The sequence below is a fragment of the Sceloporus undulatus genome, chromosome 2 (genome assembly GCF_019175285.1).
Source record: "Sceloporus undulatus isolate JIND9_A2432 ecotype Alabama chromosome 2, SceUnd_v1.1, whole genome shotgun sequence".
In the NCBI taxonomy this organism is placed as follows: Eukaryota; Metazoa; Chordata; class Lepidosauria; order Squamata; family Phrynosomatidae; genus Sceloporus; species Sceloporus undulatus.
In genome coordinates, this window is record NC_056523.1 from 112,099,923 (window position 1) to 112,114,382 (window position 14,460).

General features: G+C 41.6%; 2 protein-coding genes across 4 annotated transcripts in view; both read left to right on the forward strand.

The window, feature by feature from the left end:
* AFAP1L1 (actin filament associated protein 1 like 1) overlaps positions 1–14,460 on the forward strand; it is a 902,653-nt gene that overhangs the window by 631,025 nt on the left and 257,168 nt on the right. The window lies entirely within an intron of this gene.
* Positions 1–14,460, forward strand: part of ABLIM3 (actin binding LIM protein family member 3) — a 213,643-nt gene that overhangs the window by 66,490 nt on the left and 132,693 nt on the right. The gene's annotated exons all lie outside the window — the stretch shown is intronic.

Here is a 14,460-nt window from a genome sequence, read left to right on the forward strand (position 1 = left end):
TCCCGGCCTCAGGATCTCAGGATTTCCCCCTTCCTCAGTAATGTCTCCAAAGCCCCTTTTCTTTAGAATTGAAGTTGCAGTGGTTTATTGGTTGGTATTATTTTGTTTAATTTATTGTTATTTTAACTAGTTACTGTGGTTTTAAATTAGATATTTTGTTTAATAACTTTTTAAGGGGGGAGGGAAATATATTGTTTTTATGCTGTATGTTATTTTAATGTTGTAAACCGCCCGGATTGGTTTGCCACAGGGCGGTATATAAATAAAAAATTATTATTATTATTATTATTATTATTATTATTACTACTACTATCAGGAAGTTCCTCCTAATGTTTAGGTGGAATCTCTTTTCCAACAGTTTGCATCTATTGCTCCATGTCCTATTCTCTGCAGCAGCAGAAAACAAGCTTGCTCCATCCTCAATATGACACCCCTTCAAATACCTAATCAGGGCTATCATATCACCCCTTAACTGTCTCTTCTCCAGGCTAAACATATCTAGCTCCCTAAGTCTTTCCTCACAGGGCATGATTTCTAGACCCCTCACCATTTTGGTCACCCTCCTTTGGACACGCTCCAGCTTGTCAAATCCTTTTTGGATTGTGGTGCCTAGAACTGGAGACAGTATTCCTAGTGAGGCCATTGCATAACCCAATCATTTTTAAGAAGCAGGGGTCTATCGTTGTTGTTGTTGTTGTTGTTGTTGTTGTTAAGTTTTGTTGTTAAGTCAACTGACCCACAGCAACCCTATGAATGAGAGACCTCCAAGTCACCCTGTTCTCAACTGCCCTGCTCACCTCCTGCAAATTCATGACAATGTTTTATTTGATAAAGGCTATCCATCAGGAATGCAGTCTCCCTCTTTTCCTATTGCCCTCCACTTTACCAAGCATTATAGTCTTTTCTAGTGTGTCCTTCTCATGATATGGCAAAATATGACAACCTCAGTCTAGTCATCTTTGCTTCTAGAGAGAATTTGGGCCTGAGCTGCTCTAGGATTCACCCACTGGTCTTTTTAGCAGTCCATACTATTCTCAGAATTTTTCTACAGCACATCTCAAATGAGTTGATTTTCTTCCTATCTGCTTTCTTCACTGTCCAGCTCTCACAACCATACATAAAAGTTGAAAATATGATGGCATGGACAATCCTAACTTTAGTATTTAATGATATATCTTTACACTTCAAGGTCTTGTATAGTTCCTTCATAGCTGCCCTTCCAAGTTCTAGTCTTCTTCTGATTTCTTGATTGCAGTCTCCATTCTGATCAATAAATGAGCTGAAGTATGAAAAATCTTGAACTGTTTCAGTCTCTTCATCATCTACTTTAAAATTATGTTGATTGTAGTTATAATTTTTGTTTGCATGATGTTCAACTGTAAACCTGCCTTTGGTACTTTTTGTGTTTTCTTCAATAATCTTTCCATATCTTTGATATTTTCTGCTAGTATTATGGTGTCATATGCCTATCTTGGACTGTTAATGTTCCTTCCTCCAGTTTTAATGTCTACCTCCTCTGAGTCCAATCCAGTTATTCATATGATGTTCTCGACATACCAATTAAATAGATAGAGTGATAGAACCCCATTTTCAATTGGAAACCATTCCATTTCTCCGTATGCTGCCTTGACAATAGCCTCTTGTCCTGAGTACTGATTACATATCAGGACTATCAAATGTTGTGGCACACTCATTTCTTTAAGAGCAATCCATAGTGTCTCTTGATCTATACAAACAAATGCTTAGTTTTAGTCTATAAAGCACAGGCTAATCTTTTGAATCTCCTTAGTATGTTCTATGACAGCCAGCATGTTGTAGTGGTTTGAGCATTAGACTATGACTTTTGAGACCAGTATTTAATCACTGCTCAACCATGTAAACCCACTGGGTGACCTGGGCAAGTCACTCTCTCTCAACCTCAAAGGATGAAAATGGCAAATCCTGTCTGAAGATATTTGCCAAGAAAACTTGATAGGGACATTAGGATTGCTATAAGTCAGAAAAATACTTGAAGGCACACCACCACAACAAAGTATGTTCCATTATCCACTTTATGATTGCTATATGATCCCTAGTGCCTCTTTCTTTTCTGACCCCTGCTTGGGCATCTGGCAATTCTTGCTCCATATTTGGTAAGAGTCTTTGTTGTAGAATATTAAAAATCACTTTGCATGCATGAGAAATTAACACAGTGGTTCTGTAATTGCCACATTTCCTGGTGTATCTCTTTTCTTGGGCATTGGAATATATACTGAGCATTTCCAGTCTGTGGACCATCGGTTTTTTCCCCAAATTTCTGACATATTTTAGTTGGAACTAGAGTAGATTCTGTCTCTGTAGCTTGGAGTGGCTCTTTTAGTATGCCAAAAGTTCCTGATGATTTATTTATTTCAAATGCTCTGTGTGCAGCTCTCACATCCCTTTTTAAAATTTGAGGATTGTTCTGGTATGGCTCTTCTGTAAATGAATCAGATTTTTCTTAAGAACTGATTTAGTTGTGCTAGTGAAAGCATGGACTTTTGCTACTTTGGCTGAAGCATCAACCTGTTTGTGGAGAAGGCACATACACATATACCTATCATGTTGTCCTTTGAAGCCAATATTTGCTTAGGTTTTGAAGTCTAAGGATGTATTTGCATTACACAGTTAAAAGCAGTCTGATACCACTTTAACTGTTATAGCTCCATCCTAGGAATACTGGGATTTATAGTTTGGTGATATTCCTAGAATTTTCTGCTAGAGCACTCTAGTGCACTCATTTCTTTGAACTACAGCACTAGATTTATCCAGCAGATAATTCTGAGCCCATCACAAAACTACAAATCTCAATCCTGGAGGATGAAGCCATGATGGTTAAGTGACAGCAAACTGCCATAAATGTGTAGTGTTTTAGAGTCTAGTGTAATATTTGACACTCTTAGAGTCAAGGAGATGTCATGCCACAATTTCCCAGTAAACATATTTTTATAAAAATCATTAAAGTCAATACAAAACAGAGGAATTCTCATGCAGTGCAAGCACATACTATATAGTCCTTCAGAGCTTTAAAGGCCTTGTTCATATAAACAGTAGTCTTTAACAGCTTATGTGAAATGGATGTAACAGGGCACATTTAATTGCCTGGGAAACCACCCATATCTGTCAGTTTTGAGTTATCACAAATAAGAATGTAGGTGGGAATGAAACTGAAGAGTATGACAAGGTTCCTACTCTGGTACCTTTGATAAACTGCCAAGGCTCCAGCTCCCAAGTAGAGACCATCAGAGGCTGGACAAATTACTTTTTGGAGTGCAGCTCCTATAATACCCCAACCAGCACGACCATGGCTTTGTTAACTGGAGCTGGCAGTTGTAGTCCCAAAAGTAACTTTTTTTCAAGATCATCATGCTGGGTTGGGATTTATGGACTTGCAATCCAATGGCAGCTTTTAGAAGCTGGCCTGTTTGGTGGGGATTTTGGAAACTATGATCCAAAAACTTCTGAAACAAAACAAAAACAAAACAAAAAAACCTAACATTTCTAACATCTAAGTCTGCAAACTGCTATTTTTATTTCTTTTAAAGCTTCTAATATTATGACACTCTAGGGCATTGTGCAAAACATAAATGGGGATGTCCACTGTTCTCAGTGTCACTGCCAGCTAAGCCCAGTAACGTAGGAATGGTGTCCTGAAATCTGGAGCCAGCCCTGAATATCCTGTTGCCTCCCCACACATTATAGCTTCATCCCAAACTTGTGTGCATGCTGGCTAAAATATTATTCTTTGTATATGACAGCAGTTCTTTGAGAGTATGCTGTACAGATGTAGCAGCTTCATTTCTTGGTCTGCACTGTATGAGTCCCTGTATTTGGGGGTTTGGCTCAATATTGCAAAGTTTCACTTCCCTTATTGCCTAAGTTGATCCAACAAGCTAATACATATTGGGTGGAAAATGTTGCCTTGGTCTTTCTGAATGAATCTTGCAAAGTAATGTGCTGTAGTAAGGAGGGCTTGTAACCACTCACCCTGAGTTTTGGGATCAAAGAAAAGTATTAAGAGCATGTGTAGTCGGTTGAGCATTGGACTATGACACTGGAGACCAAGGTTTGATTTCTGCTCAGCTATGGAAACCCACTGGGTGACCTTCAATGAATCACATGCTCTCAGCCCCAGAAAACACCATGAGAGGTTCACCTTAAGGTCTACATAAGTTGGAAACATCTTGAAGGTCCACAATAACAACATCTCTTTGTTTGACATCTATTTAAACCCCTCCACTCCCCCAAAAGTCAACAGCAGTTTATGCAAGAACCCCCACTTTTTTTTAAACTACTGTTTCAACCAAGGATTGTACTGATCAAAAGTTCAGGGCTCTCCAGGAGAAAATGTATTTTAAAAAGATGCAGTTCTCCACCCCACATGCTGTCTTAGCATAATGTACTGTTTATTTGTACTTTTAACAGCTTAGGCAATAGTTCTAAGTGGAAACAGATGCAACAATGAAATTCCATCTTCAGCTGCTCAGTGGGATTCTGTTTCCAACTTCATCAAACAAACCTTTCCCCATTCCCAATATGATGATCTTGGAACACAGTGTGCATCTGGCCAATGTATGGGAGAGAGAATTGGCAGAATTTGGGAGAAGAGAAACTGATGAACTGTGTAATCACAGTCCAATCCATCATGATCACAGGGGAGCCAGAAGAGTGACTTCATTTGCATCCTACAAGAGCTTTCCATTTAAGCCAAGTCATCTTATTGTCTTTGGTAATAGTGGTGCTCACCCAGTGAACTGTTTTGAAAGATCAGAAAAAATAAGTTTATTAGCTGATCAAAACTGCCTTAAGAGCTGAGAATAATTTTCAGTGAAATTCTAAAATCCAGTTTTTCCAAATATTTAATTTTATATTTTTCTTATTTTGGTCATGCCACCACCATCATTCCTAGTTAAGAATTATGCTACAGTTAAGAAGGTTAGAGTTATGCTATAGTTAAGAGAGTTAGAGTCTGTGAGCCAACTTGGGTCCCTCTGGGAGAAAGGTGGCACATAAATGAAATACTGTAAATAATTTTTTTTAAAAAAAACAACTGAGTAATAAAATCTGTTTAAATTAGCATTTAAACATTTGACCAATATGCTAGGCCCAATCCAGCTCCACATAGTAGATCCAGTCCTATTCCACATTGGTAGAGTACATAATTGTGTAGTGACCCAGAGAAGAACACTTGCAGATTCTCAAGGGGATCCTAATTTAGAGGACATTTCATGCAGATCTTATGTAGACCATCCCTGTCACTAAGCAAAGTGTGGCAGTTACCTCAGTCAGTGGATGCTGAGAGGTGCTAACATAGCATTGGAGGAGAGAGCTGTGTGCCACCCAGAGCCTTATCGCATTAGGATACTACAAAGGCATTTCAACGCAACAGCAATAATAATAATAACATTTTATTTATATACCACTTTTCCATTGATCAAAGCGGTTTAACAACATGTAAAATTTACAATATAAAAACATCAATATATTAAAAACACAGTAAACAATAAACCATATCTCATGCCAGCTCAACAGTGCTGTCAGAAGGGGAGGGGGAGAGCATTCGGGAGTCAGGAGTCAGGGGTATGCCTGCTCAAAAAGGTGCGTTTTCAGCCCCTTCTTAAATTGGACTAAGGAGGTGGCTGAGCGGAACTCGCCGGGGAGCGAGTTCCAGAGCTTGGGGGCCGAGATAGAAAAGGCCTTCCTGGTGGTGATAGACAATCTAGCCTCCGGAACTCTTAACATTTCCTTCCCGGTTGATCTGAGTGTGCGGGGCGGATTATATGGAGAGAGGCGGTCCTCCAAGTACCCTGGGCCCAAGCCATTTAGGGCTTTATAGGTAATAACCAACACCTTGTATTGTGCCCGGAAGTGAATAGGCAGCCAATGAAGGTCTTTTAAGACCGGTGTTATGTGACTGGTCCTAGGTGTATTAGTGACCAGTCTTGCCGCCATATTCTGCACCAGTTGCAGCTTCCGGGTACGGTACAAGGGTTGCCCCATGTAGAGCGCATTGCAGAAATCCAAACGAGAGGTTACCAGAGCATGTACTACTGTTTCTAGGTCCCCCCGGCTCAGGTAGGGACGCAGCTGGCGTATCAGCCAAAGCTGATAACAGGTGCTCCTGACCGTCGCATCCACCTGTGAGGTAAGGTGGAGTGACGAATCAAGAAGCACCCCTAGACTACGTACAGAGTCCTTCACGGGAAGCGTGATCCCTTTCAGGACAGGTGGAAATACCGCCATCCCTGGGCCAGGAGAACCTATCACGAGCACTTCCGTTTTCTCTGGATTCAGGCTGAGTCTGTTTTCCCTCATCCAGCCCATTACCAACTCCAGACAGACAACAAGAGGAGAGATGCCATCCTTGGTCACTGAATCAGTCGGAGACATAGAGAAGACTATTTGGGTGTTATCAGCGTACTGATAACCCCGCGCCCCATGCCTCCGGATGATCTCTCCCAGCGGTTTCATGTAAATGTTAAAGAGCATGGGGGACAGAATGGCTCTTTGAGGGACCCCAGATGTAAAGGCCCTCTTATCGGGGCACACGTCCCCCAGCTGCACCATCTGGAACCTCCCAGAGAGGTAGGATCGGAACCACTGGAGCGCAGTGCCCTCGATTCCCAACTCTGCCAGGCGCTTCAGAAGGATACCATGGTCTATGGTATCGAAAGCCCCTGAGATGTCTAAGAGCACTAACAGGGACACGCTACCCCTGTCCATGCCCAGATGGAGATCATCAACCAGGGCGACCATGGCAGTCTCAACCCCGTAGCCTGCCCAAAAGCCGGTTTGAAATGGGTCTAGATAATCCGTTTCATCCAAGATCGATTGAAGCTGGATTGCAACCGCCCTCTCGATCACCTTCCCCAAAAATGGCAATAGCGATACTGGCCGATAATTATTATGCATCAGGGGGTCGAGGGAGGGCTTTTTTAGCAATGGTTTTACAGTGGCCAATTTCAAGCTAGATGGAAATTGCCCATCCCTCAGTGATGTATTAATTATACGGTGTAACATGGAAGTTACCACCGCCCCCCCCCTGAGCCGCTAGCCATGAGGGACAGGGATCGAGGGAGCAAGTTGTCTTCCTAACACTTCTAAGGATCTTGTCCACATCCTCGGTACTTACAGACTCAAAGTGATCCAGTTTAACCGAGTCCACAGAAGCTCTGGATGCCTCTACTCCGGGTTCTGCACCAATGCTAGCGTCAAGACCTTCCCTTATCCGAGAGATTGTTTTCAAAGGGCTAAACAGCAGCAAGCCCACCATACTGCATAAGGTGATATTCTCCTGCTGTCATACCATTGTACTGCTGTTGCAAATCCGCATTTTAGCCCTTTGAAAACAATCCATTAATACCTACCTCTCGTGCTAACAAATAGTAGGCCTTTTTGGTGCAGAACTCTGATCCCGCTTTCTTCCATGTGTATTCCATGACAGGGTGGGATGTGGGCAGGTTGGGGGTGTAGCCAGCTAGTTGCTCCCTCCGAATTGCCCCGGAGATTTGAGCAGGTGATCCACAGACTACTTCTGGTGCTTGTTCCAGGAAGATCACATTGGTCTGTTTAAAAACCCCTCCTGTTTGGACACACTAACATCTATAGCATACAATTAACAATATAATGGGGGAGGAGAGGTAAGATAGTATAGGTTGTGTACTGTTTGAATCATACCATGTGAATGTGCTGCTTTGTTGTGGAGGATAAAATTTTCCCCCCTTTTAAAACTTCTTTTCTATGGGTTGAGATTGAAGGTTTGATTTTCTGCTCATGTATTTGAACCCAATGGGTGAACCTGGGAGAGTAGCAGCCTCTGTAATCACCTTGATGAAAAGGGTTGCCATCAGTCTGTAATGACTGAAAGGCACACAACAAGAACAGCAACAACAAACAACTGGGATGGTTTCACAATGGTAAAACACTATAATGGCACAACAGCAAAGCAGTCGCTGAAGTATGCATTACAATTTTTTTAACAGAAGCATTCAAATGAAAAGGTCAGGAGCAGTTGTTTCATTCGCACATGAAATAAAGAAATGGTTGGGCAGCATAGCCACCTTCTTTTCCTGTTTTTCCATCATGATGCCATGATGCCATGACAGGAAGGAGGCAGAAAGAAAAAGAAAGAAAGAAAGAAAGAAAGAAAGAAAGAAAGAAAGAAAGAAAGAAAGAAAGAAAGAAAGATGGGACAAATCATGAAGCTAAGGGCGGGATAGGGATGGAGGCTGTAGCACCTGTACTGTGCCTGTATTGCAGAAGTGAAATCCATGTGTGGAGTGTGTTGATTGTGAGATTACTGCAGAAATGAAGCAAGACCCATACAATTTGTATCCATACTATGAAAGTCTGGAGCGGATTAACATGGCATAAAGGTAAAATGCAGTAAGGCCCCCAATCTGTCCTGCATCCCCAAAGCTAGCCTGCTGTCATCAGGTGCTATTGAAGATGCTGCCTTAGTGTCAGTGTTGCAGACTTTTTCAACTGCCAGTCCAGTCAGCTTTTGAATGTTCAGGGGGTGGGGGTGCCACCTTGTTCTTTGCCTGAAGCAGCAAAATGCCTTGGGCAAGCCCTGCAGAATGCAATCTGTGTGGTTTCTTGTTCAAAACACCACTACGTCATATTCCTCCTGTGTTAAACTTTCATGTCAGGGGCCAGATTTGCAGCCTAGCTATTAAGCCTAATTTAAAAAACTCAGAGCAGATGTCACAGGTGCTGTGTGGTGGCCACTCTCAGTTCCTCCATCTTATAGCTCTTTCCCTCCGGAAAGCTCTGTAAACATTTCACTCCCCATTTTTGTAATGGAGGCATGGAGAATACTACCTGATAGGTTGTTGAGGCACATAAATATCTCTCTGTAATAAACCAGCCTTGTCAAGGAGTGGCTTTGAGTGACCTCCATGTGAAAATGGCCATGGGTATTGAATGAAATGTGCACAGGCAGAGTGATGAGCTCTCACAAAACAAGGCTACCTCACTTTTCATATATGGAGTCCCTTGTTCCAACAATCTGCCGTAAAAAGTCTTGCTAGCCTTCATTCTGAACTAAGGAAGTTTTGCACTATGGGAGATGGTTTTGCATGGGGTAGGTGGGTAACAGTTTCCATCATTCCATGTAGGGGAGCACTTTCTCTGAGGTGATACAGTATCATGAGAGGATGCAGTGTAAATTGGCCTAAAATTGCGTTGTTGTTTTTTTGCTTTGCTTATTCTACAGTGTATATGTTTATTTGTTCATTCAATTGAACTTAATATCCTTTCTATCCCTATGATTTATCCTATCTTAGAAAAGCTTTTGGACTTTTTTGGACTATAATAGGGGATCCTGGATGTGTAATCCAAAAAACAAAACAAAATTTTTCTAAATTGTTATAAGGTGTAACATGATCTGAGACATAAACATTATGTCTTTGCGTTGCTCTCTTGAGTAACTGCTCCAGAATATATCTCACTTCCATTTCTCCTGGTATACTACACAGTAACACATTACCATCTTCCACCCCACCTCCACTTTTGGCCCTCTTCCTATGAATCAGGCAAAACAGCTCAAACCACATAAGACCATGTAAGAGCTAAAAGCCAAGCTTAGGATGTTTGCTGTTGGCAGGTCACCCAACTAAAATACAGGGATTGTATTAATCCCACAGTTCCCCACATAGAAACAGGAAGCCTTTCTGGATTGATGGAGAGTGGCCCACATACAGCAGAAATCCAGCTAGTCGCATCAAAGGCAATGGTGAGCCCACATGGCTATAGCTCCCGTGGTAAAATGGCCTTGTGAATAAAGTAAATAATTTACTAATCAGCCAGAAAGAAGGCAAAAGAGAGCACAGATTTGTATAAAATCAGCCCATGGGATCTCCTGTGGGAGAAGCAGTAGTGTCTAAGGGTCTAACACATAAAGTCAGCCTGAGCTGATGATTTGCATGGCTTCTTGATAAAACAGTGCAATCTGTGAGCCACTGGGATAAGTATACAATTAACACATGACTCCAGTCAACACAACTCACCAATAAATATTGCTTCTCCCACTTTAGAACACTACACAGTTAGCTATTGGCTGGGGTTGAACCTGAACTTGAACATTCTTGAGACTGAAAAGGAGAAGATGCATTTTTCAAATAAATAAATGAGCAAATGTTTGACAGTCAGGATAGCAACAGTCTTTGATCCTTTCACCACTTTTCTGGTGCCAGTTGCATCTTAGACTGATAGACAGGGCAGCTCCCTTTTTTAGGGTTGTTATTTTGAGATCCCTTCGTCAGTCATATTTCATGCTGGAATTGGGTGTGTGGTTCAGAGCAACTAAATAAGCAATACTCTTAGCTCTGCTTTGAAGAAAGGAACTGTGGAAAGCCCTTGGCTGAAGTCCCAAGGCTGTTACTGGTGCTGTGAGTTTAAAGAAACACATGTTGAAATGTTATCTAGGGAATCCTCAGATACCACATAAAGACCTACTAAGTAACAAATGCAGTCAAAGAAGCAGTACAAAAAAATATGTCTGCATGGGAACACAGCAAGTTTCTCATATGCACAGTGATTATGAGCAAAGGATGTGTGGTGCATGTTGTCAGCATGTGCATTTAATCAGTGATGACTTACCATCAATTAACAACAGAAAATAGCCCAGCCCTTTGGTAATTAGCAGCATGATCTTATATGGCTCTCCTTTTTGCTGCATGGAAGAACATTTATGAGGCAACCTTGATTCAAAGATAGCAGGTATTGCCTGCACTATTGCATACACATGTCATCTATATCTCAGAACAGCTGTGCCCTTTCCCGCAAATCTGGAATCCTCAAATCCAGTTGTCTGTATAGGAAAACAATTTTGTAAGTGTCCACAGAGCCCACCACCACTTCTGCTGCCTTCACACAGCCAGCAACAGCCACTTTTCACAAGTGCCACAAGAAGGCAACCCCAAGTTATCAAAAGACTTCACCAAAGCAAAGGATGCAAAGTATCGTCATAAAGTGTCAGTGTATGACTTTGCTTGTGTCTTTTGAGATGTTATTAAGTCTCAGGAGGCTGGGGAGTACCCTGAGGAATGTAGCAATCTGTCATGAAACATAGCCAAGTCTTGTGAAACTGTATGGTGTCTTATGATAACTCAGGAAGGGGCTGCATAAGTCCTCTCCACACATGGTCTGGAGTCAAACTGTAGATGAATGTTAGTGTTCATAGTATACATAATGAGGTAACTTCGATTGCTTATATTCCCTTTGATTTGCAGCAGCTGCCATACTTCAAATAGAAGAAAAGCCAACCCACCAGGGATGTTCTGTTGCTAGGCAGGGTGGAGTAACAGCAGCTGGCAAGAGGTGGGCACATACTATCAGTAACACATCAGGGGTTCAAGCAGGTGGCAGCTTCATTTTTTGGCCCCTTCCAATTCCCTGCCTGAGAAGAAGAGGCCCAGTATGCCTCATGGTAGAGCCAACCCTTGTCTGTTTTCCTTGAGATATTTGCCTGCAGGGGAAAGCTCAGACTCCGGGTAACTTAGAGTCTTCATTTTGTACTTTCCATGTCGTAAACTGCTAATGCAACTAGGCCTATGAAATTTCTTTTTCTTCTTTTAAGCCTGTGTATCTTTCAAGCAGAATTTGCATGAACAGCTATTTTGTAAGATAATGTTTTATGACCATATGGCTTCCTTGACCCAAATAATTAAGGCTAATCTGAAAAGTGTGTGCATGCACAGCCATTACACACACACGAGGGGGTATTATTAGTAAGTCAAAATAGGGAAAATATGTTTGCCATTTATGTTCAGAGTGGAAGAAGTGCTTTTGGAATTTACTTCTTCAACAATGTCAGGCCATTGCTACATTTGATCCTTTCAATGTCATTTTGCTTACTTTCTGGACCCTACTTGACTCAGTTCCCCTATATGATTGATGCAGGAGGCATTGCCTCCACTCTCAACTAGCTTTGCATGCCCCCATGGATTATAATATATTAGCAAACTCATGTCATTTGTAGATTATGAGATTAATCAAAGAAGACTACAGAATAAAAATGTACTGCCAAAGCAGTAAGAGAGAGGGGGGACAATAGCAATACAGACTTAGAAAAAAAATGGAACTGTAATTATTAAGAAGGTTGATGGTTATATTTTCACTGGCCCTTCTACAGATCCAGCCTCCCAAAACTGAACAGTTTGACAATACATTGAAGGCCACATGTTCCCCATCCCTGCAGTAGGTGAAGAAGTTGGCCTTTGATCATTTAAGGATTTTTTTTTAAAAAAGCTTGCACTTATACTGTTTTCCATAGTAATCAAGAATCCTTTACTCTTGGGAGGTTAGGGTTAGTCTGATATGACAGTGAATTTCTAAGTGGTTGAATTCCTGTAGCTCCTTTCCAAAGTTTTATGAATATGATTTTCTTGTAAATATCAGTAGCAGTGCAAGGTTGTTTGTTGATCTTTATGCTAAAGATGAGCCCCACCCAGTTTGCATCCCACTCAAGAAACAGCCTGGCCAGGAGACAGCATCAACCATTTCCTGCAGAAATTGCAAACAGCTGTTTGTCTTCCTTCCTGCCACCCACCCCAGCCCCATGCATGGCTTTCACCCAACTCTGAAGTTCCTGTGAGTTACTGGACATGGGGACTGACTGTTAATTTTCTACTGTTCTGCTGAAATATACATGGCTACAGCTGTCACAGATATATGCGGCTGCATAAATCCACATGCACTTCCTTATACCATTGGTGCAGTTACATGTGAATATTCACAAACAATTTTCAGGAGCTGGTCAGATGTGGGTGTTGGTGTGAAGGTAGTTCCATCAGAAAGGGATTACTCAGTGGGTAGGACAATCAGCACAATTTACTCCAAATATGACTTTTTTAAAAAGCAGTTTTACTCATTTTGTGCCACAAGTATATTTGTAATATACTAAGGCAAGGTAAGAATCCGGATGCCCTCCAGATATTGTTTGACTGCAGGACTCAACATTTCTCACCACGGGCTGTACTAGCTACAGTAGGCCTGATGGAGGTGGCAATCTAACAACATCTGGAGGGTGGTATGATTCCCACCCTGATTCTAATAATCTGTCCGTTTCTTTAGTGGTGTTGTTATATTGTTATGTGTCCACTTTTTTGAACTGTTGTTGCCTCTTTTATTGTTTCTATTTAAAAATAAAATCTCAGAACAAAAACAGAACAATAAAATAAAAAAGTAAAATGCTTCAGACAACTGAAATAATTAAGAACCACTTATTGATGGTTATGTATCAGTCTGTTGCTATCTGTTCCTGCGGATACAAGCAGAGCTTGAAAACATTTTTAGGAGGGTTTACAACTCTAAATCCCATTGCTAGTGTGAATGGTGGGGTCTAAATATCCTAAAGACACCAGATCGGGTCTGATCTTGGAAGCAGGCTTGGTTAGTATTTCTATTAATGCCAATGAAGACCAGGTGCTGTAGGCTCTATTTCAGAGGAAGGAACTGACAAAACTACTTCTGAGTATTCCTTTTCCAAGAAAGTCTGTTTTTAACTTATCTATATTTTATGTGATTTTGAGGCGCAACAGACAATTCGTTCAGGGGTGGCTCTGTGCTGCCCCTGGAAGCACTGGGTTGGGGACAGGGCAGCCACGCGCCATGCCCCCAACCCGGTGCAAATAGAAGCCATAAAACTCGGCTCATATTTGCGCCCTACAAGGGGCACCATTAGGGCCGTGGCACGGCCTTATGACACACTTTGTGCACAGCACCATTTGCACGCTGTGGACAGATGTCATCGTGGCGCATCCCATGTAAACAGGCGCGCACCAAGATGGCACCCCGGCAGAGGAAGAAGGGCTGGGTGCATGTGGATGCCCAGCCCTTCTTCAGCCCTACCACGCACAGAGGCTGGCGGAAACCACCAGTCTGTATTCCCCTCTATATTATATTATATTTTATTGTATATGTCTTATATGATTTTATATATAGATGTTTTAATTGTTTGAATTTTATAATAATTTTATAGATTTTATCTGTGGGCCTCCATGAGTCTCTAGGGAGAAAGGCAGGATATAAATGAAATTAATTAATAAATAAAACCTTATGACATTCATGCGATTGCCATAAGTTGACAGATGAATTTATGGCACATACATACACAATATAGACGATGATTTCCGACGTTTTTTGTCCAAAAGGGTAGGTTTTACAAGCTTTGCATATAAGTGCACATCAGTTTGACACAGAGACTACCAGAGCAGCCATCCTCTGATTCTTGCTTTCAATATATTTTAAATAAGGTGAGAATAGCACAGATGTTTGCTAAAATGTACTGCATTGGCACATATTGGGCAATGAAGTGCAAACACAACAAGAGTTTCAGATCCATATGTCTGTGACAAATGGATCTTGTACCAGGATGTGGCAAAGTGTTCCTGGCAGGACCCTTCTGCTGGAAAGCAAAGGCATTAGAAGCACCCCCCC